The 26,354-nt window shown below is 35.8% G+C and overlaps 2 pseudogenes; one reads left to right on the top strand and one right to left on the bottom strand.

Moving 5' to 3' along the window:
- Positions 1-16,491: 16,491 nt before the first annotated feature.
- Positions 16,492-16,610, bottom strand: LOC112482200 (annotated as a pseudogene).
- Positions 16,611-21,540: 4,930 nt separating this feature from the next.
- On the top strand, positions 21,541-21,659 carry LOC112482281 (annotated as a pseudogene).
- The last annotated feature ends 4,695 nt before the right edge of the window (positions 21,660-26,354 follow it).

Below are 26,354 nucleotides of genomic sequence, written 5' to 3'. Positions count from 1 at the left end.
TTAAAATTTAGTTTATGTCTTTTGGGAGTGTGGTAGTCTCCTCAGATATAACATGCAACTTTTAACTTATTTCCTAATTTTGACCACTAATATCTCTTGGTATTTATAAATAAGTATAGTGCTTATTTACTAATTATGTCAGTAATCAAATTTCCACATAGCATAATTGAAAATAATGTATGGTATAAATATTCCACATACAATAAGTTCTGTATGTAAGTCCCTAGACCAAGAGAACTTCAAGAAGAGAAAGGAAAAAGGAAAGAAGAGAAAAGAAGGAAGGAGGAAGGAAAAAGAAAAAAGAAAGAAAAAGAAAAGGAAGGAAGGAAGGCAAGGGAGGAAGGAGAGAAGGAAGGAAGGAATGATGGATGGATGGATGGATGAATGGATGGATGGATGGATGGATGGATGGACTGTAGTGTCATCTTAAAACCCTTCATTTTACATGAGGGATCCAGGGATTTAGCTGAGCCACGACTGTAATGTGTTCTCTTACCTTTCTAATGTTATCTTTTGCTTAAGGCAGGTTTTTTTCTCTCATGTCTTCCCTCTAAGTCTGTGGTCAGTGGGACTGCTTCCCCTATATTATTCTGGCCCTGTCAAGGGTGTATGCAGCTTTGTTTCCTATTACCAGCTCCAAGATATGAACACTAGTCCTTCTTATTTAATTATGATACTTCGGCTCACTTGTTTTAAGCCACAAGAGGGTGCGTCCTTTCTCTGGCCATATACTTTTATTAAAACAATTTCAAATAAAAGTATACATACTTGGCTATGTTTTGCCTCCTTCTCCTACTTGATCTTTCACTGTCTTTCGTCATACCCTGCTTCTGTCCAGGATGTCCACCATCTCAATTTGCCCGGGAATACGGGATTTCCAGGGGCAGTCCCCAGCAAACCAGGGGTGTTGGTCAGCCTGCTTCCGCCCTGTGTCCTCTCTCAATGAGATTGCTGATATTTGGTCAATGCTTGAAAAATAAGGTGGCTTTTCTTCACTAGCTTACTCCTTTCTTCCACTCTATTTTTGAAACTTAGCTCAGGCAGAACCTCCAGGGACTTTTCTCTGAGCTCTCAAGTAACTTGGCATAAAATGTCCTTTCTGTGCACTCTGAAGGCGTGGATTGATTGTGAGCATCCGTCTTCCTCTTCTAGACTGCGGGGGCCAGTATCCCCAAAAAGTACTCAGGAGCTCAAGAAATACAGTTTGTGTGAATAAAGGAAAGAATTTGTGTCCATACAAGAAAAGTAATTCGTTGGCTTCCACACTCTCCAGCATTCAGTTGGTAGTAAGAGCTACCATGAGGTGAGTAGATGGTGTGTCCCAGGCACTTTCAACATGACCTTGGTTACTCTCTCCACATCCTATAATTATTCCAGAGGCAGAGACCTGCTTGTCCAAGGTCAGGGGCACATAAACACGTGTACACAGAGAAAGGTCCTGCCTTTTACTCCAGACCTTCGTGGATCAATTTGATTAGGAAATCAGAACTGTCCAGCTTTCAGAAAGCACATGCTTTATAGTATGCAATGCCCAGTATAGCCTAGATGCACATCAGTAGATGAATAGTCACAGTAAATAGCTTACGGAAAGGCTATACATAACCTCATATCAGTTCAGATTAGGTTTTGTCACCAAATGTATTTTTGAAAAGAAAATATTTTATTTTTTAGATTTTGGGGGGATTTTAGATAAAAAGTCATGGACCTGAGGTATATATAGGATTTGCTTTCAGGCCTGCCTGATGGCAGAGCCCAGGGCCTCTGTGATATATTTCCTGCCGATTACTCTGCCCAGCTGTGATGTTCAGTAGATCTTTTGCTTCCCAAAAGTGTAACTCTCTTGGTCAGTGTGTTTCCTGAGAAAGGAGTTTCTTCCTTCATATTACAGTATTTTGCAAGCAGACTATAGTAAAAATCATTTTTAAATAATCAGTACAGTTTCCTTATAAGTACTAAATGAAATGTAGTATAATATTTCTGATATTGGCTAGACGAACTCAAGTTTTTGGAATTTCAATATCTTCATCAATAATTATTTAATTGAAAACAGCTATGTATTTAATACTGTGCCAAGTAATAGAATTTGTATTCTATCACTAATGGTTTTTTTGTTTTTTTGTTTTTTTTTTCATATTATTACACCATATGTATCTACTAACATTAATTTTATCTTAAGAATGTTTTGAGGGTTTTATTGCATCCCTTGGGAAAAAATAGAACTCCCTGAAGTCCCAGCGAATAGGCTTCATAAATCCAAGAGTTGGCTATTATATTGTTTGACACCTGTGGATGATTTGTCATTTGAAAGTCCTAAAAATGAATATTTTGTTTAAATTGTGCTCATATTCTTCTTTTCTTCAACTGCTACAGAATTTGTCATTTCATCAATCATATTTATTAAGATTTCGTATCCTTAAAATATTCTACAGTTGATCTCAAATTGCTTTAATTTCTATCCTGATTTTCTGGACCATTTTAGGGAAAAATTAATACATTTTGATTAAGTAGTCATTAGAATAAAATGAGAAAACAATTCTTGAGAGCACTAGGCAGGATTACTTTTAGAAAACTGGTTATTTCTCTTGTTTTTCATCTTTGTTCTTGCAGCTCAGTCCTTAGTGGATCTCCTTTTCTGTTTTTGGAAGAAATTATACCGTGAACAAAGGATATAAAAGTTGAAGTTTGTAATATTGTTTACCAATTCAGATTTTTCATAATAGGTGTTTACATGGCCTTTAGTTTATTTATTTACATATTAAACATGTTGGCTAAAAGTATCACATATTAGATCTTAGCTATGTGATATTTTTCATCTCAGCTAGAACATAAAAATGGCTCTTGGCTGCTCTTTCTTCTGGTTATATATTTTTTTTGTTGTTAACAATTCTATATATAATAGATATAAACTCACTTTTCACATGTGGGTAAAATATAAAAAATTCAATCAGCCATCCAGGTTTAAAATGTCCAGATGTTTGGCCTCTTGCAGAAAAGCAGCCTAATTAAATTTCCCTTTTTCACTGAAATGTTTGTCATTGTTTTGACAAAGTGTAGTAGAAAGAGCACTGTTTGTAGGATCAGGAGATTTAAAAATTCTCCTTAAATCATTTGCAATCTGCATGACTATAGGTCTATGAAATGATATATGGAGGTATTTAGAGGATTATAGAGGGTTAATGGAGAGAAGAGCCAATACTTTAAGCATGTTCTTAAAAAAAAGTCTTTTATCTCTTTGCCTCAATTATTGCATCTGTAAAATAGAGATAATAATGCCTAATTTAAAGATTCTTGTGAAAGATTTCGCGTACAATATATACAAAAGTACTCCACATGAGATACGTACGTAATACATTCCCAGTCGCTGCTTGTTGACCATGAACCTGAGTCCCTGTAGCTGCCACCTGCCCTGCACAGCACACGTCTGTTTTTCTTCTTTCTTTAGTCCCTTCCCAGAGTTTATATGAGAAATAGCAAGCTCTTTGTCAAAATATTTAATAAAGGTATAAAAACCTGTCTACGTAGAACATGTTAAGCTATCACCTCCATATTTTCTTGTTTAAAGTCCTAATTTTCTTTTCTGTTCTTTGCTCACACTGTCTCTTTGTTTCCAAAATTTGACACATTTTTATATGTAGGCAGTAGGCTATTAGATTATATTATTTTAAGGATGCTAGATATGACCTTTTTAGTATAAGTATTTTCCATGACACTTACCCAGGTCTCAAGAAAACAAATCTAGGAGCTATTTGTTTAGCTATCATATAGCCTCCAAGTATTAAATGCAAATACTATCAGAGTTTTAATATTTTAGACTTTTATGAGATGATACTTGGCTATGTATCAGTTTAGAGTCCCTTAAGGATATTGATCTGTGATCAATTTAGGAAGCAGAGGAAAGGACATCTAATGGGGAAATAGGAGGGTCCCAGGCATAAACTTGATTTTCTTCAACTATGAAAGAATAACTAATTTTCTTATAGTATCCTTTCATTGGGTCTCCACTTGAAAATTTGCTTGGTAATTATTTAGTAGCTATTTTGAGGAAGTTTACTTTTAATCCATTTTCAGACAGCGATTCTACTAGGAAAAAATTATACACAGGATTTCTCATCTGTGCTAAACCTATACAAATTTATATTTTAAAAAATAAACCCAGTGTATGTGTTCTATCTACTGTTTATACGGATGACTTTTTTTTTTTTTTAAACCTAGATACCCACTTAATAACAAACAAATTTATTTCAGGATGATATAGCTCTCATTCTGTCCTAATTCACAGATGGAAGTCATGAAATTTCTACTTGTTATACATAAAATAAGCTAATTCAATGTAACTTTAATGACTATTCTGAGATTTGTGATCCTAATATTTTCCAGCATAGTCCAAGCATCCTCGGATCGCTATCTTGGATTCTGTGTGAAGTGCCGTGTGTTACAGTGCATGTGTACCAGTTTAGGAATCAGAAGACTATTTCCGATGTAACTCACCCTTGTTCTGCTCTTAACAGAGAATTTATGAAGGTTTTTAGCTCAAACTATTTTAGCTTGGAAGTGATGAATGGTATTTGTTCAGGACTTGCTTTTCTGTGTACAGTACCTAGTAATTATATCAAGCATTGCATAACCCCGAGACTGATGAGGTGCACCTGCCCAGGACTGACATCTTCAGCTGTTATCCAGACAAAGCTGTGACCAGGGCTGACACATCTTTATGGACAGGAAGCTAGGTCCAAAGAGTAGCATTTGAACTTCCAGAAAGTGTAAGGTGATTCTGTAGACTCGAATTTCCTCACTGGCACCTGTGCGCCTTCCGCTGAGGTTTCTGGGATCCTAAAGCTTATACCTTCCTGATTCTCAAAGAAGGTTGCTGATCTGGGCACACCATCTTTTTTTGCATCTTACAGATAAATCGATACTATTGAATTTATCCAAATGACATCTGTGTCAGATTTTTTTCAACAATCTGGGACTAATAGTGACATTTGTCAATTTGATGTTTGAAATTTTATTCTTTTAAAATAAAGATGTAAACACTAAGACACAAATATATTTTGAATGATAATACATTATATTTTTCTTCTTAATTTTTATTCAGGTCTCATCGTAATGGAAAAGAAACTCATCTAGAACAAAGATTGGGTCTTTTGTAGAATATAGATCCCACTAAAAAAAGCCTTTATTTGTTTCTTTTTTTCAAATTCAAGTTTCACTCTTTGAATAGGATAATTATAGTTTACATAAAAAGTATATTCTTCTCTGTTTCCTTAATAATTTGCCAAAAACAAAATTTTCTGTAAACACAGATATTCTTTTCATCTTGAACTGATAATATAGCCAGGATAATAGGCTGACCCGAGACTGCCAGTCTCTCTCTCTTATCCGTTTCTCCCTTCCTTTCCTTTCCTTTCCTCTTTCAGCTCCTACATACATACCTAAGTATCTATCTACTTTTGACAACTCAGTACTTAAACACATTTGTCCTATTTGTGAAATCTCAATATTATATTATCAGGCACAATCCATCTTCTTTTATGTCATTAAAAAATGCCAGATATTAAATTTCCCAGACGAACCTTGCAACTAAAATATGAAACAGAGACCTGTCCCTCAATTCCATGCATCCACTCCAAATTCCGAATGGGTCACTAGTGACACAAAGCAGCGAGCACTAAAGACTTGGGCGAGATGGCAACAGTGATACCCAGTGTCCATCATCAATAGAAGAATCTGTTCTAGAGGTGCCTCCTGCGACCAGTCCTGAGGGAATCAGCAGGGAAACCATGGCTTCCTCGCACTGGCTCTGGCAGTTTTCCTCCTAAGACCACTTTTTTTATTTTTTTTTTAAGAGTAGCTTTTTTTTTTTAAGTGGAAGATTTCTTTTTAATTTTATTTATTTAAATTAGTTTCAAGTATACGGTACATTGGTTAGACATCTATATAGTTCAGAAAACGATCCCCCCAATTGCTCCCTCCCTCCCCTGGCCCACTTTTGTTTGCATTTAGTGAGTGGTTTTGAATTGGGTATTCTTTAGGACTTTTGTAGATTGAATGAACCACCTAAGATTTAAAAAAAACCCAAAAAACGGTTTCCCTTTCTGTTTAGGTTACCTAAACTTGAGTTCTTTTCTTGAAAATTAAGATACTTAATCTTAAGTATATGCAGTTTTCTGCAGTGTCCCCCTAAAGTCTCCTGTCTTCCTCCAAGTTGTCAAACCGCCTCCTGTCCTGAAGATAAGAACAAGTTTACTTTTTGCGGGTATAAAGTCCGTTAGCAGGCACCAGTGGCCGATGTTCTCCCCCTCATCCAGTTCTTAAAACACCTTTCGTTTCAGCCGAATTGAGTTCAGACTGCATTCTGGTCTTTATCCTCCACAGTAAGAAAGGTTTCCCATTGTCTTCAATTATCACTAGGACTAAGAATGAAATAAACTTCTAATGTATTAAGACACTGAAATTTTGGAGTCTACTGAAGATTAGAAGCTAGCAAACCCTAAATGTTGTAATGCTATTAATTATGTGAAGTAGGGTACACTTTTTATTGTAGTAAAAAATGCAGAGTACTAATACATACTCCATGGGCTTAGTGGTCATGCAGTGGGTGGTAAACAAGCATATCTAGCAGGCTGGAAAACCAGTGACCTATGTGCTGTGGCAAAATATTTGGTAAAATTGAATCTGTGGCAACTTGGAGGGTGATCTAACTATTTTTTGAGATGGTAGCTCTATGAAAGGAAGTTGGGAAAACCTAGGAGACTATTGTGGATTGATAACTTGCAACTTTTGGTATTGAAAAAAAAAGGTAGGCTCAGCCAGTAATCGGTTGATTTTCATGCAAAGATTCAAGAGTGTACACCATTCTTGAAGCCAAGAGTTCCAAATCATTAGAAAAGCTGTTGACCAGTGGACCCCCAAATGTCAGGAAATAAGAGAGAAAAAATGCTTGAGAAACAAAGGCCTCTGAAGAACTCTCAGTTAAAAGAGGAGACAGAGTTGTAGCAAGCACAAGAGTAGGTAATAATAAAGGTCTTCCTTTCACGCCCACCTCTCAGACATCCTGAAGTTAGCCATGGCTGAATAAATTGAGAGAGAATGAGAGAAACAACGGTGGAATGTGGAGTAGAATTTGCATTGAATCGAGGATCATTCCATTGCCAGAGATAGGGTTTGTCTCGGAATTACCCAGTGGGAGTCCATGTGTGTTGAGTCCAGTAACTGCTAAGTTTTTCTGAGTCTCCTGTTGCAGAATGGACATTTTAACTATTCTTACTGTGTTCCTCCTTCATTCTTTGGATAGGGGGAAAATGAAAAGCTTGTGTTTTATATTATAAATGGTTGCACCATGAGGAACCACAGCCAGACCCAATGAAAAAGATTGTGAATCACCTAGAGACTCTAGAATCTCATATGGATGGAGGTACTGGAAGGAACTTTGGCTTGTCTTCCTTGGGAGGGGACGAGCTCTGCTCTTTATAGAAAGAAGGGTTTGTATAGATATGTGGTGGCTTGAGGGGCTGCCTGTGACAAATACCACTGGCTGCCCAGCAACATCGGGGTCCTCTTTCTTCTGGGCACACAGCTAGACTGCCAGGCCCCTCGCAGGGGGGCTGTGGAGAGTATTCCCCTTCAGAATGGAGTGAGAACTGCCCAGGCCATGAAATATCCTCCTTAGGAAGTTGCTCCTTCACATCGTTTATTTTCTTGTACCTTACTGGGTTGTGGATACTCAAATTTCCTTGCAAACCAATTGCTGAACACAGTAGAGCCACTACAAGCATAGATCCTGAGCAGTTGGTTTTATGGAGGAGAGCTAGCTGCCCTGTTAACCTGAACACCCACTGCAGGCTGTAAATGAGTTGGAAAAATCCTGCTGTGTTAACCGCTGCGATGTTCGGATTGCTTATTGCTGGAGCTCGCCCTTCCCTAACTGATGTAACTATAATGACTCCTTTTCCTGGTCAATGAATGATGGTTTTACATGGACAGTAAGTGACTTTTAATTTCCAAACTATTTTAGTCACATTTTCTTAATCTTTATAGCAAGCCTGAAAGAGAGATCTCTAGTGTACCATGAACACACTGCGAGAGGCCTTATCACAGAGCCAGAAGATGGCAGGCCTAGAAGGGAATTTAGAACTGTCTGAACCCAAAGCCCACAATGTTTCTAGTACTGCTCCGAACATAGTTGTGGTTGATTCTACCAAAAAAAAAGTCCAAATTAAAGATTTCACTTGTTTTTCATTTCTTTCAAGATATATCAATTTCTTATACCATTTTTCCCTCCATAATGCGTCATTTACTCATTCTAACTCTACTTTTCTACATGTTTGAATTGCAGCATTTACTTAGATTTTTGATTATTTTAACTCATTAAGTGAAGTAATATTTCTATATTCATATGTTGTACTTGGATTTCCCCCACCTGAAATAGTCTTAATAGTGGAACTTATTAACTATAAGCCATGCCACCTTTACACGGTAGCCTGTGGCGGTCGACAAGGTCGGTCAGTTCATCAAAGAAGAAAAGGTAACAAAAGCACAGTCAGCACAATGTACGCATTTTTTCTACTGTGGACATTTAAGAGATGCCAGGAAGATAACACATGCGATGCGATGTACTTTGTGTGTGATAGGTATGTGTTCGCCATCAGGCCGCGTCTACCCATGCATTCTCTTCGTGTGCCGTTCAGCAAAGGTTGTGATTATACCTCATTGAAATTTCACCCTCTGGATTTGTCTTTTCAAAAATGGCACCATTTTAACTCCCAAGGCTCCATTTTAATTAAAGCCAAGCTTTCTTTCTCCCAGAATCCCTGTGCCCTTTATCTTGCATTTTACCATTACCTGGAATGCATTTAATTTCATCCTGCGCTTTGCTTACCCAGTGAGTTCTTTTTGAGTGATTTCAGATGTAAAGTTCCTAACTGGCCATTTTCAAGCCTTCCATGTTTAGGCAGGAGGTTTCCTGAGATACGCATAGCTGCCAATAACAGCTAAAAATGGGTGAACTAAAATTAGATTTAGTTTGATTTAGGATTCAGTGGTGTTTAATGTATAAAATAGAAGAAATACAACTTAGTGAGCTCTTCTTGTGTTCTAAGCAGTATATGAAATTCCTTTCAGAAGTCGTATAATGGATCTAATGTAATATATTGTATTTTAGAAAGTACATACGCTAATTTTTAAATGAAGCATTTAACAGCTTCATTCCATATAAATACTTGGTGAGCATTCTAAGAATATTCTAAAAATATCTTAATGCATATAAATATGACTACTCTTGTTTTTCATTATAAAACTAGTAGTAATTGGGTTTCTACAATATGCAGATCACTGTGTTTCCTATAACAGTTTTATACACAGTAAACATTATAAGACAGTTAAGTACTTCTGATTGTATCTAACAACAACAAAAAAAAACAGATTGAACTGGTTCGAAACTTAAAAGAGATTTATAAGACTGTAAAGTCCAGAGGTTGATTGGGTCAGTAAGATCCTGGTCATCTTTTTATAAGGCTCTCTAGACCCTGCTTTTGTGTGCATTTTAATTTTGCAATAACTTTGAAAGATGGTGGTACGACATCCCTGGAGCTCTAACCTCCTTAGCCACAAGGGTAAAGAGAAGTGGTTCTCTATGCACCATCATACAGTACCAGATGTCATTGATTTTACCCGCTCTAAAGACACACACACACACACAGAACCCCACTGGCCAAGGGATGCCATATGCTTATTGGCTTAGGTTACATGAACCAATCATTGTAGCAAAGGAATAATGGTAACTCATACTGGCTCAGACCAGTTGGTCTCACCACTGGGATGGAGAGGGAGTCAATCCAATCCACCCTGTGTGGCTGGTACACACTAGGGAGCAGCTTAAAAGATGCAAGGAAGCAGCCAAATGTCAGCTATGTACACACCGTTAGTACTATCATTTCATTGATGAGGATCCGAAGGTTAGCACATTCAGATGATTTGCTCAGACAGTAAAGTTCAGGGCTGGCACATGAAATGAACCCTCCAAAGACCACACTATTAATCAAGTCTCTCTTTATTTTCATTTTCTCTTTATGCATTAATTAGAAAAAAGAACAACAAAATAAATTAAACGTAATGTGGTTTTCTAAGTATCACACCTAGTTCCCCTGCCTTTTTGTGTCATGGTGGTGAGGTATAAAATGAATCTGTCAATGTTATATGAGTTAAGAGTGAGTAGCTAATCTTGGGTGTTGAGGTTCTATTTCATTTTATTAGTTATTCTGAGTTCCTAGTACAGTAGCATTTTCTGGTTGCTTTATGCTTAAAAAATTAATACTAATAATCGAAATGATAATAGCAAACATTTTATAGAATTTAGTATTTGTCAGGTACTGTTCTGTATGCTTTACACATAGTAGGTCATTTAATTCTCATTACAACGCTATGAAATAGTGCATTAGTTATGATAGAAACATAGGTTAAGGAACTAAAAGAAAGATAACAGAATTTTTAAAGAAGATAGAAATTTATTTCCCTCTTGTTCAGTTGCTCTTGGTGGCATTATAGGCTTTGTTCTACGTCATTATCCAGGGAGCCAGACTAGTATAATGACTCTGTCATCCTCAACAGGCAATTTCTACCTCTGTGTCCCAGTTACTTCAGTTACTGACAATTTCTAACTAGTGATAAGGGGCAAAAAAGAAACTGGGTGAGCTCTTTGACCTTACGGGGTGACCCAACACTCTCATATAATGTCGGCCACCACTGGTTGCAAGGGGGGCCTGGAGTTTAACTCTGTAGGGTGCCCTGTGACCTGTCGAAACCTGCAGGTTTCTGCTACTAAGAGGAAGAAAGAGAAAATGGATATCATGAAATGAGGTTTTGCCACAGGTCACTAGTTTTGTTATCCCATTTTGCAGATGAAGAAACTGATGAAATGGTCTTACACTATCGGTGGTAGAGCTGGAATTTATCCAAGGTTATGGCGTGGCTCCCAAGACTGTGGTCTTAATTACCATGCAGTGTTGCCTACATTGAATGTTTTAATACGTAGACTATTAAAGGGAAAACTACCCCCCACCCAAAGTATGTCTTATCCTTAAAGGTATCAATTGCAGTTTGATTACATTTTTTTCTGAGTTTTAGTTAATTTTTTGATACTTCTTTTTTTCTTTTAAACTCACACACACATATAATCTTTTAATAGCTTAATTTTCTTACTCTGTTAAATTACTCTATAGGAAAGAAAAGAAAAATCTTGAAATTAAATTCCTTTAGCCTTCTAACCCCTTTCATTTACTTCTGAAACTGCATTGTTGCATGTTGAAGTTTACTAAATGAGTAATAGACACAAGAGAGTAAGTAGGTTAGAGTTCTTGCTTTAATGTGTTTATCATTGAACATTTACATTTTCTTATAGACCGCTGAGCCTACAAACAGTAAAATTATCTGACGTATACTAATTTTCTCTTTTCTCCCACATGGTGCTAAGCTGTTAGAGACCAAGTAAGCATCATATGGCTAAATAAAATGTAGTTACACTGATCACATGCATGATGCTCGATGATATGGTCACCATACATTTTTGTGATTTAGCACAGTTGGACAAATGTTGAATTGATCATGACTAATTTCTGTTGCATTAAACTATAGATGTCGGTGGCATGTTTAAAATAAATATTTGAACGTCAAGACCAATGCATTCCCCAAATATAATTTGTCATAAAGGTCAGCTTCTTAAATAAATTATGAGTAACAGGCCTGCAAACTCACTTTGCATGGCTTATAGTGATGCTATGTGTTATGCTCTGTTTAAGGTCGTAGGAAAACCTGATACACTGATACGCCACATGAGAAAATGTAGGGAATTGTTAGGTCTCAATATAACTTCTGCTATTTCTCTGTCTTTATGATTTGGTAATAGTTTAGTGGTATCAAATAAAACATTTTTCAAATGACATTCCTTCCACACTTAAACTATTTGTAGTCATTCATTCACCTATTTATTCACTCATTTTGCGAATCTTCGTGCATGGCATTACCTAGTATGCCCTTGTATGGAATATGGAAAATAAAATAGAGCACATTCACTATTCTTGAAGAATTCAAAGTATGTTTTGGAAATAAGACATAAACCTTAAAAATTAAATAAATGCAAAAGATAACTATCTATATAATTTACTAAATAATTAAAACGTATTTAATTATTTTCATGGGAAATCAACAATTAAATCACTATTGGTTGGCATCCTTAGAGAGTGATTGCAGGTGATGGTGGGTGTCTATTTGGTATATGGTCAAAAACATTGGAGAGATACAGGAAATAGGAAGGGAGGTTTGAAGAGGGCTCTGTGAACAATATTACAAGGGTAGAGAAGAGCAGGCTTTGTTGCAGAATGAATGAATAATGAAGCAGGCTAGAACGGAGTTTCCCGTTGTGGGCAGGAGGTGACATGATTGGCGAGGTGACTTACAACAGGAATCCAGGGATTTGAAAAGCCTGAGAAACATGTGGATACTCCCATTCCTACCCCTGTAAACTTTTATATAGAATTTATATATAAATACATACAGACACATGTGTGTCTATATATATAATTCTAGCAATTTTTATGCTCTGATTTTTTTCTTGAAGATTTCCATTTAAAAATCCGAAGCTATTAAACTTTATTTTTTTTTTTTTATTTTCAATTACTTTTCTATATTTTTATTTGGCCTTGAGCTATACTGCCTTGAGCTGTAATATTGTCACATATTATAAACTAAGCATTGTTAGGTATGATCAATATTTGGATAAGTACCCTATAAGAAAGACTTGTGTGCCTCAGCAGTTGATATTCTTAGACATTTTGAATGCTGTGGCATACTCGAAATTAAATGTGAACCACTTGTCAGAATGTGCATAATTTTTTTTTTTTTTTACTAAAAAATGTGTTTTATCTATTGTATGCCATCCAAATATGTCCCCAACTAAAGGTTAGTCATAACCAGAACTCACTTGTAGGTAGTTGCCTATCTTCAGTGATAAAGCAATGACAAGATTGTTTCTCTTGCTTTTGAATTAGAGCTAAAAATGACACATCACTAACAGTGCCTGCCTTACTGACGGCTTGCTGGGCAAGTGTATTTCAGTTACTTATCTCATATCTCACCTGATTAGATCAAAAAATCTTTGAAAACATCAATAGTGTCTCATTCATCTTTTATCTCCATCTAACAGATTGTAAAACATATTGTAAGTACAAAATATATGGAGTTAAATTCAATGGAATCAAATTGAATTGTGGAAGTGCTCATAGCTGAATGATTTAATCACTGTATTCAAATTTTGCTATTGCTTTTGTATTATGAGGAATTTTTTATAATTAAAATCTCAGGTAGATGCTAGTATACTGGCTTATTTATAAAATGGAATAAAAATTCAAATGAAAAAATTATTTAAAATTACATAAACGTGAAATAAAATATACAACAGAAATAGAATTTTTATTTGATATATGAGATTTTTTTTTTTACTTCCATAAATGCTATTGAGGACAGAAACTAAAAGATTGTTCATATTGCTTTCCTCTTATATCATAGATACTACATGACGTAACAGAGAGTACTTTAAATGTGTTTTATTTTTACATTTAAAGACATTGTAAAAAATATCCAGGTAAATGAGAATGTGATAGTCTTCAAACTGGTACTGAGGATTTTTTATTTCAAAATCACTTAGGAGAATGGGGGTACTGGTTTCCATTTCAATATAAGCAGAATATGTGTTTGTACAATTGTTAGTAGAATATTCCAGTCAAGAGAATATGATACCTGTGGTGATTAAGAAATATGAAGACACACCACCACATCTATGGGACTGAAAACCTGAATTGCGCCATCACAGAGTAAGATAAGAATACTTATAATGTGAATAAGTGCAATTTTATAATTAATGGAATATAATAAATTTTAAATTTGGTGATCTCTTTGGCTGTATCATATGATGGACCTAGCTTAAGTATTAGTTATTGTTTTAACTACTCTATAAATAGGACTCCTTTATCTATATATATATAAATGAGAAAATGGGCCTTTACATACTTAAAAAAATTATTTTTTCTTTCTTTGCTTTTGGATTTGTTTGGTGGGTAGATACTTTCAACAGTGCAAATATCATGTTTCTAATCACAGATTTGCTCTTTATTTTTGATATCTTTTGATATTACCTGAAACTTTTATTACCATGATGTTTGTCAAATGATGATTCTCTATTTCCATTTCTACATTTATTAATTGGAATTACACTCAAGCAAAGAGGTTTCTCTTCTCCATGAATTATGTTATATAATTATGTATTTACATTAATACATAATAAATATTTGTATTTTTGAAATACAATTCACATAAAAGTTATACTTTCAAAGTATGCAATTCAGTGGTTTTTAGTATATTCCAAAGGTCATGCAACCATTGCCACTTCCTAAATCCTAACAATTTCATCCCGCCAAAAAGAAGCTCCCTATTTATTAGCAAAAACAAAACAAAACAAAACAAAACAAAAACAAAAGAAACCTTATTCTCCTCTCTCACCATTCCATTAGTTTATTTTCTGGCTCTGTGAATTAGCCTCTTCTAAACTTCACCCCTGTACTCTGTCCATGCCAGTACACACACAGACACACAGTGCACAAACGTGCATTCACATCATTTTTCCTTTAGGGACATTTATTTTCCATTCTTCTAATGCAAGTACTCCTGTTCACATTGAGATAATCTTCAAAATCAGAATTTTCTCAAAGGCAACTTTCTCACTGAAGCTTTCCCTCCGACCATTTGGAAGAGAATTATAATACATTTTCTAATAGTAAACATTCTCACCCTTCTGAATATGACCACCTAGATGGTAACTGATGAGAAATTCTTAGACAGCAATATGTATCCTCTTACATCTCTATATAATTTTTGTGTAAAATTGTCTCTATGGTACTTTGGTTTGTCTGACAAGTATTACAGAAAAGTAGATTGCTATGGGATATTCTACATGAGGACAACAATATAACAAATTCTCCATTTCAATCATAGGGGCACCTTTTTTCTTTTTATTAAGTTTTGAGTTTTTTTTAAATGTAGTTATCATTAGCAAATGAGATAATCATAGCCACCCGCATTTGAACATTTGAATCCCAGTTCCTTTGCTTAATGAAATATATGCTTTAAGAGTGTAAATTATATTTTCTGAATTTAAAAATTTAATCCCATAAGAGTGAACATTATTTTTTTTACAGAACAGAAATAGCTAAACTATCAATTTAAAAAATGTTGCTGTATATTTTGAAAATTTGTAAGCTCTTATAGCTGATAAGCTCTTTCATTATATTACCTTAAAATAATTTATAATTTCTTACCAATGACAAAGTTCTATCCTTTTCAATTAAAATATTTTCAGCAATAAAACCAGTTCACAGTGTTTTGAAATATTGAGCCAAATGTTTGAAATATTTTCTCCTTAAAATATTTACCCAGTTAACAATTATAAAAGTATCAAGGCAGAATGTGATAACACTGAAAACTTTGTTGATGAAAAGGTGACTTATATTCACACATATAAAATGTATGACTATGGACAGGCTTCCCAGACTTTATTATATGTGTTTCAATCAGAAAAACCAAGATCAACTGCTAAGAGGCATGCTTCGCATGTAAATTTCTCCCTTGGCTTACACACTGTTTCATGGAACTATATTGTTTTGAGTAAACACTGTAATTTTGAATCATCAGTTTGCCACATCCATTGAGTGGCAGCGTTTTGGCCTCATTGAGAGAGCCCGGAGCAGCCCACCACCATTGAAAAGGTGCAGCAGCAGGCCCACTTCACGCGGGCCTCAGAGCCGTGAACATGAAAGCCAGAACAGTGAACACGGTGGGTTCAGTGTGCCACTTTGGCTGCTGAGCTTATCATCTGTGTTATGTAGTTTTAATTTCCAGTCTGAACAAATGGAAAGCCAGAACAAATGCAGTAAGCCCTTGGAAGCAGGCCACCTCCTGTAACCACACGACTTTGCATCTCATTACCAAGCAGATGTTTTGCTTTCCATTTAATAAGTGAATAGTAGTTGGCTTTAGTTCTGTCTTTACTCCTAGCTTCACTATCTGTACAAGAGACTTTACCTCCTTTCTGGTCTGAAAGATTATTGAATCTGTAGAGGTACTTCTCATCTCGAATTGAACTTAGCATCTTCCATCTATGCAGCTTCTCCTGGCAGCTTCAGGGGAATAGTAGCATCATGGAATATCTTTCTAAATGTAGTAAATACAAAGATAAATTTTATCATAGTTAAGGGAATTTAAGTGATATGTCTTTATCTTATTTTTAAGTATAAAATAGGACTTTAGAGTAATTTTATTTATTTATCTATCTATCTATCTATCTATCTATTTATTTATTTATTTATTTTTTAGGTGAGGCATCCCTTGGTTGACCTCACAAATTGCAAGGACCTTGTCAGCTTACAATCTCTTATTTTTTATTTTTAACACCTATAGCACCTGGTCTTCCTAGGTGGTCTCCCATCCAAGTACTAACCAGGCCTGACCCTGCTTAACTTCTGAGATCATACGGGATCGGGCTTGTTCAGGGTGGCATGTCCATCAACTAGAGTAATTTTAAATAGTCAAAATTGTCAATATTTTGAACAAGTTCTAATCAGTTACCCTTTCTGAACTTCTAGATAAAGTGATCAGGACTCGTTGCCACATGTACAAGTTAAAGTATATGTTAGACTTGTGTACTTGTTCTGCTCCAGAAACACGAGTTTCTAACGTGCTTGAGAAAATAGTTTGGTTCCCTGTTAAAAAAAATAATAATAAAATTACCTAAGTGAAATTTAGACCCTTGAAACAACCTGGATGAGGCAGAAGAATCAAATCGAATAGCCTATAGAAGAATTTCAGCAGCACATACCATATTTTTCCAGTAATGAATCCAAAACAATGAAATATCAGTGCTAGATTTTGTTTTCAATCTGTAATATAAATATTTTTAACATATATTCAATAAATTTACCTTATTTAGTAATTGGACTAATTTCAGAGCAAATGGCGATAGGTCCTTGCTGATTATTTGAAAGATTATCTTTGAGGTTACTCTCACGAACCCATGCATTGTGAAGAACACATATAGCACTTTTCCTTATTTGAACCAAACTCACGTTCATTGTGTAGACTTTCTAATTTTGTTGGTATTGACAGTAAATAACAAGGAGAAATAATAGACTACTGTTAATTGTAGGCCAGTATTTAATGGTTTAAAAAGAATCATGGTTTTAGGCTTCCCCGTATAATCCCAGAGGCCATTTCTTACGATGTTAGCATTTACGAGAAAATCAAGGTACCATAATCAATTTCCAATGACGCCAGTATTTGAGAGGCGTTGATGATGATAATGATAGCACAGTTTCCACTCTTTTCACATTCTTTGCTATTTCTATAACCATGCCAGTGACAAGTTATAGTTCACTGTATACCTCCTGATTATGTTTTATCTCACTGAGAGATGATTATTTTATATGCATATGATAGCTTATTTCAGAAAAGGATTTTTACCGCATAAAGATAAAGAAAGAAAATGTAGCCTGAAAATAAAAGAAATAAAACATATTCCAAACCTTAACATAAATGCTGATGTAAAAATGATATATTCACATTTCTAATGACAGATCCAACCATTAATAGGTTGGAACAAGTATTAGCTGATCATGTAGTACTTCTCTTTGGTGTCTTGATGAAGGTTGACATTTTTGACATTAAGGGTTAATTAGTTGCCACTCAGAATGAGGTCACAAATGGCTAATTGCACCTTCAGCTAGGTAATTACTGTCATGTATCAAATTCTCATTCCATGTAATTATACAGGATCAGGTGATCTGACGGCTCACCTAGGGATATGTTTGCCTTCCAAGTCCTCTCTGTGGGAATTCCAAAGTTTTACAGAGAAGGTGAATTCACTTGCAATTCGACCTGATGACTAATTTGATGTGCACACGATTCCATGCCACCCTTTAAAGTCGTGGGCCTAAGGATGTCATCCAGTTGCGCCTTAATGTTTTTGGCTTCTCCGATTCTATAATTTTGCTGCTGTCAGCTCCGATATTGCTGCTCACAGGGTAGATATTCATTAAATTCATCTGGGCTATTCCAAACCTTCATCTTCTTTCCCCAAAGTAACTGCTGAAGCTTAGCCGATCACCAACATTTATACAAAATGAATGGATGCCTTTTAAATAACGAATCAGAAGCAGGGCACGGGTATGTGAAGTGAAGATTTCTCCTGAAGTGATTCTGTTTGCCATGAGACTGGCCAGTGCCTTGGTCTTGCATCGTTGCTCAGATAAAAATGAACTAGCTCAGGCATTTTCTGAGGAAAAGGACATAACACCCCTCATATTACTGTAATACGCTCCTGGGGTAGACTGGAGAACAAATTTTCCAGGTCCTCAAAGGACATGGTGTAGGTGATTAACTTAGCTGTTCCTATACCCCCTAATATGATGCAGCAGTCTGTAGTAATTGTTAGAAACATTAGATTCTGCACTAATAGGTGTTCCTCCCTCATTGACAGGCAATTTAAATATCCCACGGGGCAACTGAAAACTTGAAGTTTATAGGTAGTCCAATCAGTACTCTCGCTGGCTTGAAGAAACAAAATATCTTGAATCAGTCCAGTGGTGTGTGTGTGTATGTGTGTGTGTGAGAGAGAAATTTCAATGTGTCATATAAAGGTTTCGTAATTTAATTGAATGTGTCATGCTGTGGATGTGTACATGCACACTTTCTGCATGGGAAAGTCAAGCACGCTTGTAGTTGCTGCATGCACATGATTTTGAGAATAAAATATTTCCTCTGGGTCTAATAATGCGATTCTGCTGCACTCCTTATGCTAGCAAAACTCCCAGGGAAGAAACTGACAGTCTAGTAAATGTGTTTCAAGTCTATATCCACTGGGAACATAAAATAGAATGATTTCACCTCCTCTCTGTAATGGACTCACACTCAGTGACTAACATCTGTACGGTATTTTAGAGTTTATAAAGAGTTTTCAAATACGTTATCCCATTTAATTCTAACTATAAACCTGTGAGGAAGGACTTTTAAAGATATGATATATTTTACAGATGGGATATAATAGTAGGGGCCAAGTTTTTCATTTCCAAATCTGTAATTTTTTTCACTATGGAAAACTAATCATGTTTAGTTAAAATAGAGATAAGATGTTTTGAAATTCCTGATCTAATAATAAAACTATTGTTTTCTATGTACATTTGTTATACTAAAAGTAATATAATGCTGTTCTCTATTTTTAATTTGATATCAGTGAAATTATCCTGAATATTAAGCAGTCAGCTGTAAATAGAGATCATTTGTAGATTTCGCTTTTTCTAATCAAGCACATAAGAAATGTATGTATACTCTCCAGGAAATAAACTCTTGCGCTTAAAATGCAGGCATGTAGGGAAGGTACTACTGATCCAAGGGTCTGGGGTATCAACGCCATGTGACTAACGCCCAACTCCAAGTGAAAGCCCCTGTCAGCTTCCCATCACAGCCAACAGCACCACTGAGCTCCTTGCACCTGGGAATGGAACCTTGGATGTTATTATTAAGGCTTTCTGGAGAAGCTTGCATTTGAGTAGGAGAAACTGACACCAAACAACAAGTTATTCAATTAATTACATAAGTACGATGGCAGTACGCACTCCGGAGCAGAGATAAGTGGAAATAAGAGAGCACACGGCAGAGAGGGCGTGGCCTGGGGGAACATCGCTAAGGGAAAGCCATCTCTTCTGAAGAAGGTAGTCAGAGGGAGGTGTGGGTGAGCATCCCCTGGCGAGGAAACAGCAGGTACAAAAAGCCCGCCTTAGGAGGAAGCATAGAAGAGACTTAAAGAAACTAAAATGGCAGAAGTGCGGGGTCTAGGAAAAAGTGGCCACAGATGAAGCAGGTAAATTACTAGGAATCGGATCCTGTACATATTAGAAATGACTTACCAATTTCTATGTGTAAAGCTGGATATAATTTTGATAGGAATTATGTTGAATCTGTAGCTTATTTTGGGAAGTATGGCACTGTCATCTTAGAAATATTGATGAGCATGAGATATCGTACCATTTGTTTACTCTGTTTTCTCTCAATAATATTTATGTGTGTGTGTGTGAATCTTTTTAAAATTGCACCTTCAGATTGTTATATCAACCTAATGTTTTTGGCTTCATTGGGGTATAATTATGTGGGACTGGAAAAATAGTTTTTTTTCCTACCTTTCCAAATTCTTCTGGCTGGACTAATAATCAAATTAACATGAGACAGATTAACAGGAGAAAATAACCTGATTTACTCTGTATGTACATATGGGGGTTCTGTAAGAATGGGGGGTCGAGGCTTATATGTCAATCTGGACTAAGGAGAGGGAGGCAGGAGTCTGGAGTTCAAAGAGTAAGTAGGCAATCCACAGGTAGATGAGAAAGAGCAAACATTTGGTAAAGGATTTCCTGCTGGGCCACCCAGAAACAATGGGGCACCTTGAGGAGTCACCAAACAGACTTTGCAGGTTCCTTCCTATCTGCCACACTAAGTTTATATTATGCTAAAGTTATAGTCTATAGTCAGTGAGTGGAATGTTCTGTTTATGTCAATTTGATCAAGTTAGTTAACAGTGTTGATACAATCTTCTTTATCCTTGCTGATTTACTGGTTTGCTTTCAGTTATTGAGAACGTTATATTTAATCTCCAAATGTAATTGGTGATTTCTTATTTGTCTTTTACTTCTGTCACGTTTGCCTCATGTATTTTGTGGAATTTTTGTTAGGTATGTATGTATTTACAGTTGTTATTGCATCCATTAATTTTCTCTGTGTTCTTCAAATTAAATAATTTCTATTGCTATATCTTCAATTTCACTGATTCTTTCTTCTGCCTATTCGATTTCTGTTAAGCTGATCTATATATTCCATTTTTGTGATTTTAATTTTCAACTTTAAAAATTGCATTTTTGTACTTTCTATTTTTATTGAAATTTCATTTTTGTTATTTTCATCATATTTTATAATACCCGAATCTTGATTTTCTTTTATTCTTTGACCACAACTATAGCTGATTTGAAGTCATTGTTTACTAAATCCAAAATCTGGTTCCACTTAGAGTCCATTTCTATTGATTGCTTTTATTATTCTGAGGATGGGTCACACTTTTCTAATTTTTTTCACTCTCCTAACTTTTATTGACAGGCGTCCACATTATAAAGTAGGAGCTCAAGATTCTGATTTTTTTCCTAAAAAAAAAAAAAAAAAAGCCTGTATTTAATCTGTAAATTATTTCTTCCTGTGATGTTTATTCACAGATGTCTCTTATCAGTACTTTTTAGTCTCATATTTATTTTTAATCATGAATTCCTGGGGATTGCTCCTGTGTGTGCATAGCTTAATGGTTAGCCAATGATTAGGCAGGGGAATAGCTTTACTGTTGCCAAGATACTGTCCCACTATAGATCAGTGTGTGGGTTGGAGAGTGCATTTAAAATTCAGGCAGTTTTCTACGGCCGTGCCACCCTGAACAAGCCCGATCCCATCTGATCTCAGAAGCTAAGCTGGGTTGGGCCTGATTAGTACTTGGATGAGAGACCACCTAGGAAGACCAGGTGCTGTAGGCATAAAAAATAAAAAAAATAAGGGATTGTAAGCTAACAAGGTCCTTGAAATCTGTGAGGTCAACCAAGGGGTGCCTCGCCTAAAAATAAACAAACAAACAAACAAACAAGTTCTGGCAATTTTAATATCTGCATCAGGGTCTACTTTGCACTGGTCTCTCAGTTCTTCCTAGCGCACACCTGTCATTTCCGAGTTACCCAGGCATAGGTGAAGAGCTTTTTTAACCCTTTTATGGATTGCTCATTAACTAGAGATTTCTTAAATTTCTGGATTCTCTAGCACTCAACCCAACTAGAACCCCTATTTGTTTCCTACTAGATTTGCTACTTTTACTGACAATGCTGCTGGCTCTAGGTTTTTGTTTTTTGCTCCGAGTCAGTTCACCCTCTTCTGGCAGCAAAGCTGCTGATTTTTAGAGCTAGCCACACTTGGATACATCTGTTCTGCTGTTAAAAGGAATCGGAATCTGATGAATCTACTGTGTTTTAAAGAGAAACAAAACCAGATTCTAGGTCAAGTCTGTAAAGACAGATTTTATTCAGATTCTACTCTATTAGGAAAAATACTTCAGTCTAGAACTGAGCTCATTTCCACCCAAATGAACAGCAGCAAGCCTTTTAAATACTGAGCTGTGTTCAAGGAAGGACACTGAAGAGCTTTAATGGCAGGGTGGGTCTTGGCCCATGTCACTAAGCCATCTGGGCTTGTTAATTGGCACTTTGCAGAGGAGAAACAAATTGCTTGTATTTTTATGACCAGAGGCAGTTGTGCAAGTTGGATCAAGGTACCCAAATAAGTTAGCACTCTTCCCTCTCCCCTCCCCAGCTAAGTGGTAAACGAAAGAGCGAGCTCTCTTCCTGGGTGTTTGCATTTTGAAGGGGCTGCAGCCCCTACCTAGGTCCTTGAGGAAGCACCTTTGGGTAGTAGACGATTCACATCTCAGAGGCGGAGACAGGAGTTACAAAGGTGGCTTTCTGAGGCAGGCTTTTTGAGGAGGGCCAGGGCCACCCTCAGGACGAGGCCTTGAGCTGCTAGAGGCCATTCTAAAGTCTGGTCAAGTCTCTCAGCTCAGAGACGTGGATGGAGTCCTTTTGTGCAGTTTTCAGGCCCAGCCGATCCGGGTATAGAGGGCTGGGAGCAGCTTGACACAGAGAGGACACTGACACCTGCCTTTCTTACCTGAAGTTCTGGCAGCTGTTTTATGTGTAAACACTACTCAATTTGTTGTTTGCTTTTGTTCAGTTTTCAGACCCTTAAAATGGTTGTTTTTGAGAATATGGTCAAGTTTTATACTTGTGTTTCGGGGAGAAGATGTGCTAGCCTTTTACCTCTGGTCTATATTGCTTGCTTTCAATCATGAATGAAAAAGTTTTTCCAGGGAGAAAATTTTTGTGACTTAGAGTCTATCTGATGTACTGGAAAGAGCAATGGAACATGAACGGAATATGAGTTTATAGTGCATTAAGACTCGGAACACTCTTACCTCGATCGTATTAGTAAATTTGTAGCCTTGAGTGAATGACTTAATCTGCTTAAGGGCTCTGTTTTCTCTTTTGTAAATAGTGATATTATAGATATCTAATATGTTTATTGGAGAATTAAATGTGAATTAGAGAAGGAAATTATCTAAAGTTTATTTTACTACGATCTATTAAAATCTCAAATTTTTGACTAGGCTTTGGCCTTATTTTAAATAAGCAATTAAAGTCTGGAAAATAATTTATGCATAAGCATTTTACATGGTTTACCTTGAAATTATTCAGCCAATTTTAATTCCATCATTGTCCATATTTCTTAGGATTTTAGAATTTTAAGACAAGAAGCAAATATATTATTAGGTTTATTTCTTCTATTGTTCTCCCAATTATGAATTATTTGTTATTTGTCTTTCTTTTTCAACCTAAATAGCCCTGTTAGATATTGACCTTACTTTCCCTTTGGGAAATAACTACAAATCTGCTTCAGTGTGTAGAATGCTCCATTCTACTCCTTGAAGAAAAATAGGGCTTAAGGGAAAATTTCACTCAAGCGTTATAGCAACTAAAGAGTGATGGCTGAATATAAATTATGTAAGAAGTGTCGTTTAGGTATTTTCTACCTGCCACACTCATCTTGTAAAGTAACTATTCTTCATGACTTAATTTCCCCCTCCCTACAATGAAAGTAAGTGATGAGTGTTCATATTAGTAATATTTAGAATTGTTAAGCTCCATTTAACCTTAGGGGGATATAAATATACATTCTCATTTCTATTAAAACATCGTTGTATACTATATCTCTATAGAAGACTGATGATCGTAGAAATCTAAATATGAAAACTAACAATTACATCTGAAAATTTATTTTTATTTTATCAATTCTAGATTGGAAGAAAGACAAGAAAATGTTCACAGATGTTTTATAAAACTTTTTATGCATGTCTTTTCTAATGAATTAAAGGTAAATGGTATCAGTTATGTGTGTTTTCCCAGATGTTCTGAAGTCTGGCTTTGATCTCACACTTTTTAAAAATGGGCAACACACCAAAACTTTAGAGAGTATATCAGAGAATATGAATTTATAGTGCATTATCAATATTTGTATTTAACACTAGAAAGATAAAATCAGCATTTACTGTTACCTCTCCACAATCCTTCTCCTCTTCTTTCTAAAGTATCATAATCTTAACTTATAGTTTGGTTTCAGACTCCTTAAGCTGTTCTCAAAACAAAGACTGCCTCTATCCATTCTTCAGCAGTTATGTCTTTTGTTTAACAAATCAAACAAACAAAAACAGATATAGGAGAGGTGGAGTTTCTGCTAGTCAGTGATTTTCAATCTTCACACATATGACAGTCATTTCTCAGTGAGGATTTGATGAATTGATTAAGTTTAGAATAGAACAGCCACCACTCCGATTTTCTTCACAAACTTGACTTTCGTTAGGTTGCACAGATTGCCATATGTTCCTACCCTATCTCTCAACGTTAATTCAATTGTGGTAGAAATTTCCGAAGTGTAACTTTAAGGGAATCCTCTGATAGTATAAGGAAAACAAAAACAAACAAACAAAAAAACCCCCCTCCAGGGGAGCATGTTCGTTACCTAAACAGAACATGACTTTGTAGATCTTGTTATACCAAGATGTGGCCATGTTTACGTAGATGAAGAACTAGGTTCTGAATGTCTCATATACAGTTCCCTTCCAACAACATTGCTTATAATAATGATTTCAAAATGATTACCGTATTTTGGCATTTACTGTCTGTCCGCAGACCTGATACTATAGTCAATAAACAAGTGGCTTCAGTCATTTTATAATATAAAGCCTTAGATCATTTTCCTCTGAAATACAAGTCTCTAAAGATACTTCTGTACCATGAAGTCAAGCTGAGAAAGAAGGCACTTGGACTTGGCCACACTCTGAACTTTGACTCTGGCCTACTTTATTATGTCCATATCAGGACGTCACTCAAGAGGTGTTTATTCTCCCATTTAATTAAAATTGAAATTCATTTCTAAATACCGGCTTATAGTAAGATTTCTACACCTTAAAATATCCATTTTAGAGGAGCACTTACCTAAAGTTTTATGCAAATAAACAAATGAGAACAAAATCTGCTATTACGTGCCACTCTGACAATTATCTAGATAATTCAATTTTGCCCTTTTAGCATGTTGAACAATTATTTTCTTGAGTAGCAAACTGCACTCCAGAGCTTCTTGGCCCATGAGATGGGCATTTTCAATTAAAAAAAAAAAAAATCAGTATTTCAACAGTAGCTGCTACTGCTATAACTTATTTGTTCTTTATTGTACTGCGATCTTGGGAATTAAATGAGAAGACACGGTAATGCAATGAAAAGCAAAAATGCTGTGCATATTTGTAAATCTCATTACATAATATTCAGCAAAGCCTGAGTGAATTAACCCCCTCCTTCTTGATGTCACTGAGAGATGCCCTTAGCAACCTAACAGCGATGTTGTAAAGAGAAAGAACAGGGCGTGTGACCCGAAATAACCTTCGTACTTAACACAAAGCGAGAGCTGCTCTGACGTCAAATCATATCTCCCATTTTAGACTACCCACAATTAAAATCTTCACCAAACCTTCTAGCTCAGAGAAGAGTACAAAGAGTAAATTAATTAAAAAGAGATGGATTTTCTAGAATTAGAATATTTAGTATCTAATAATACCAATGTCTATAATTGCATAATGTTTTACGGTTTTACTGCTGATTTCATGGACGTCATTTGCTTCCCACCACCACTTTGTGAAAAGCAGGGATGGGATTTTTAGTGATGAGACAATTTGCCTTAACCTCTTATTTCAAAAAATTACACAAATTATATACATATTAACTGAAACTTGAACCCAGTATTTTTTATTGGTTTTTAATCAAGTATGTATTTATTTAACTAGGCCAGCAAAGCAAGAAGTCATGCTATGTAGCCCACGTAGCCCAATATTAAGAGAGGAGAATGAAAAAGCTTAAAAGCTTAGATATTTTAAAAACCAAACAACCATCACAGACACAGGCAGACACACAGATACACACATACCCATCTAGAGACAGAGTGGGGACAAAGCTAACATACTGTCAACTGGGTCTGACAAAAAGGTCACTGATGACCTGGACAAAATCATGCTAGACAGAGGGAGGGAGACTTCAGTTAAAGCACTCAAATTTTATCTTTAATAACTATATAGGGGTAAT

Source organism: Pteropus alecto, unplaced genomic scaffold (genome assembly GCF_000325575.1).
Source record: "Pteropus alecto unplaced genomic scaffold, ASM32557v1 scaffold35, whole genome shotgun sequence".
NCBI lineage: Eukaryota > Metazoa > Chordata > Mammalia > Chiroptera > Pteropodidae > Pteropus > Pteropus alecto.
This window is presented reverse-complemented; position numbering and strand designations above follow the sequence as displayed.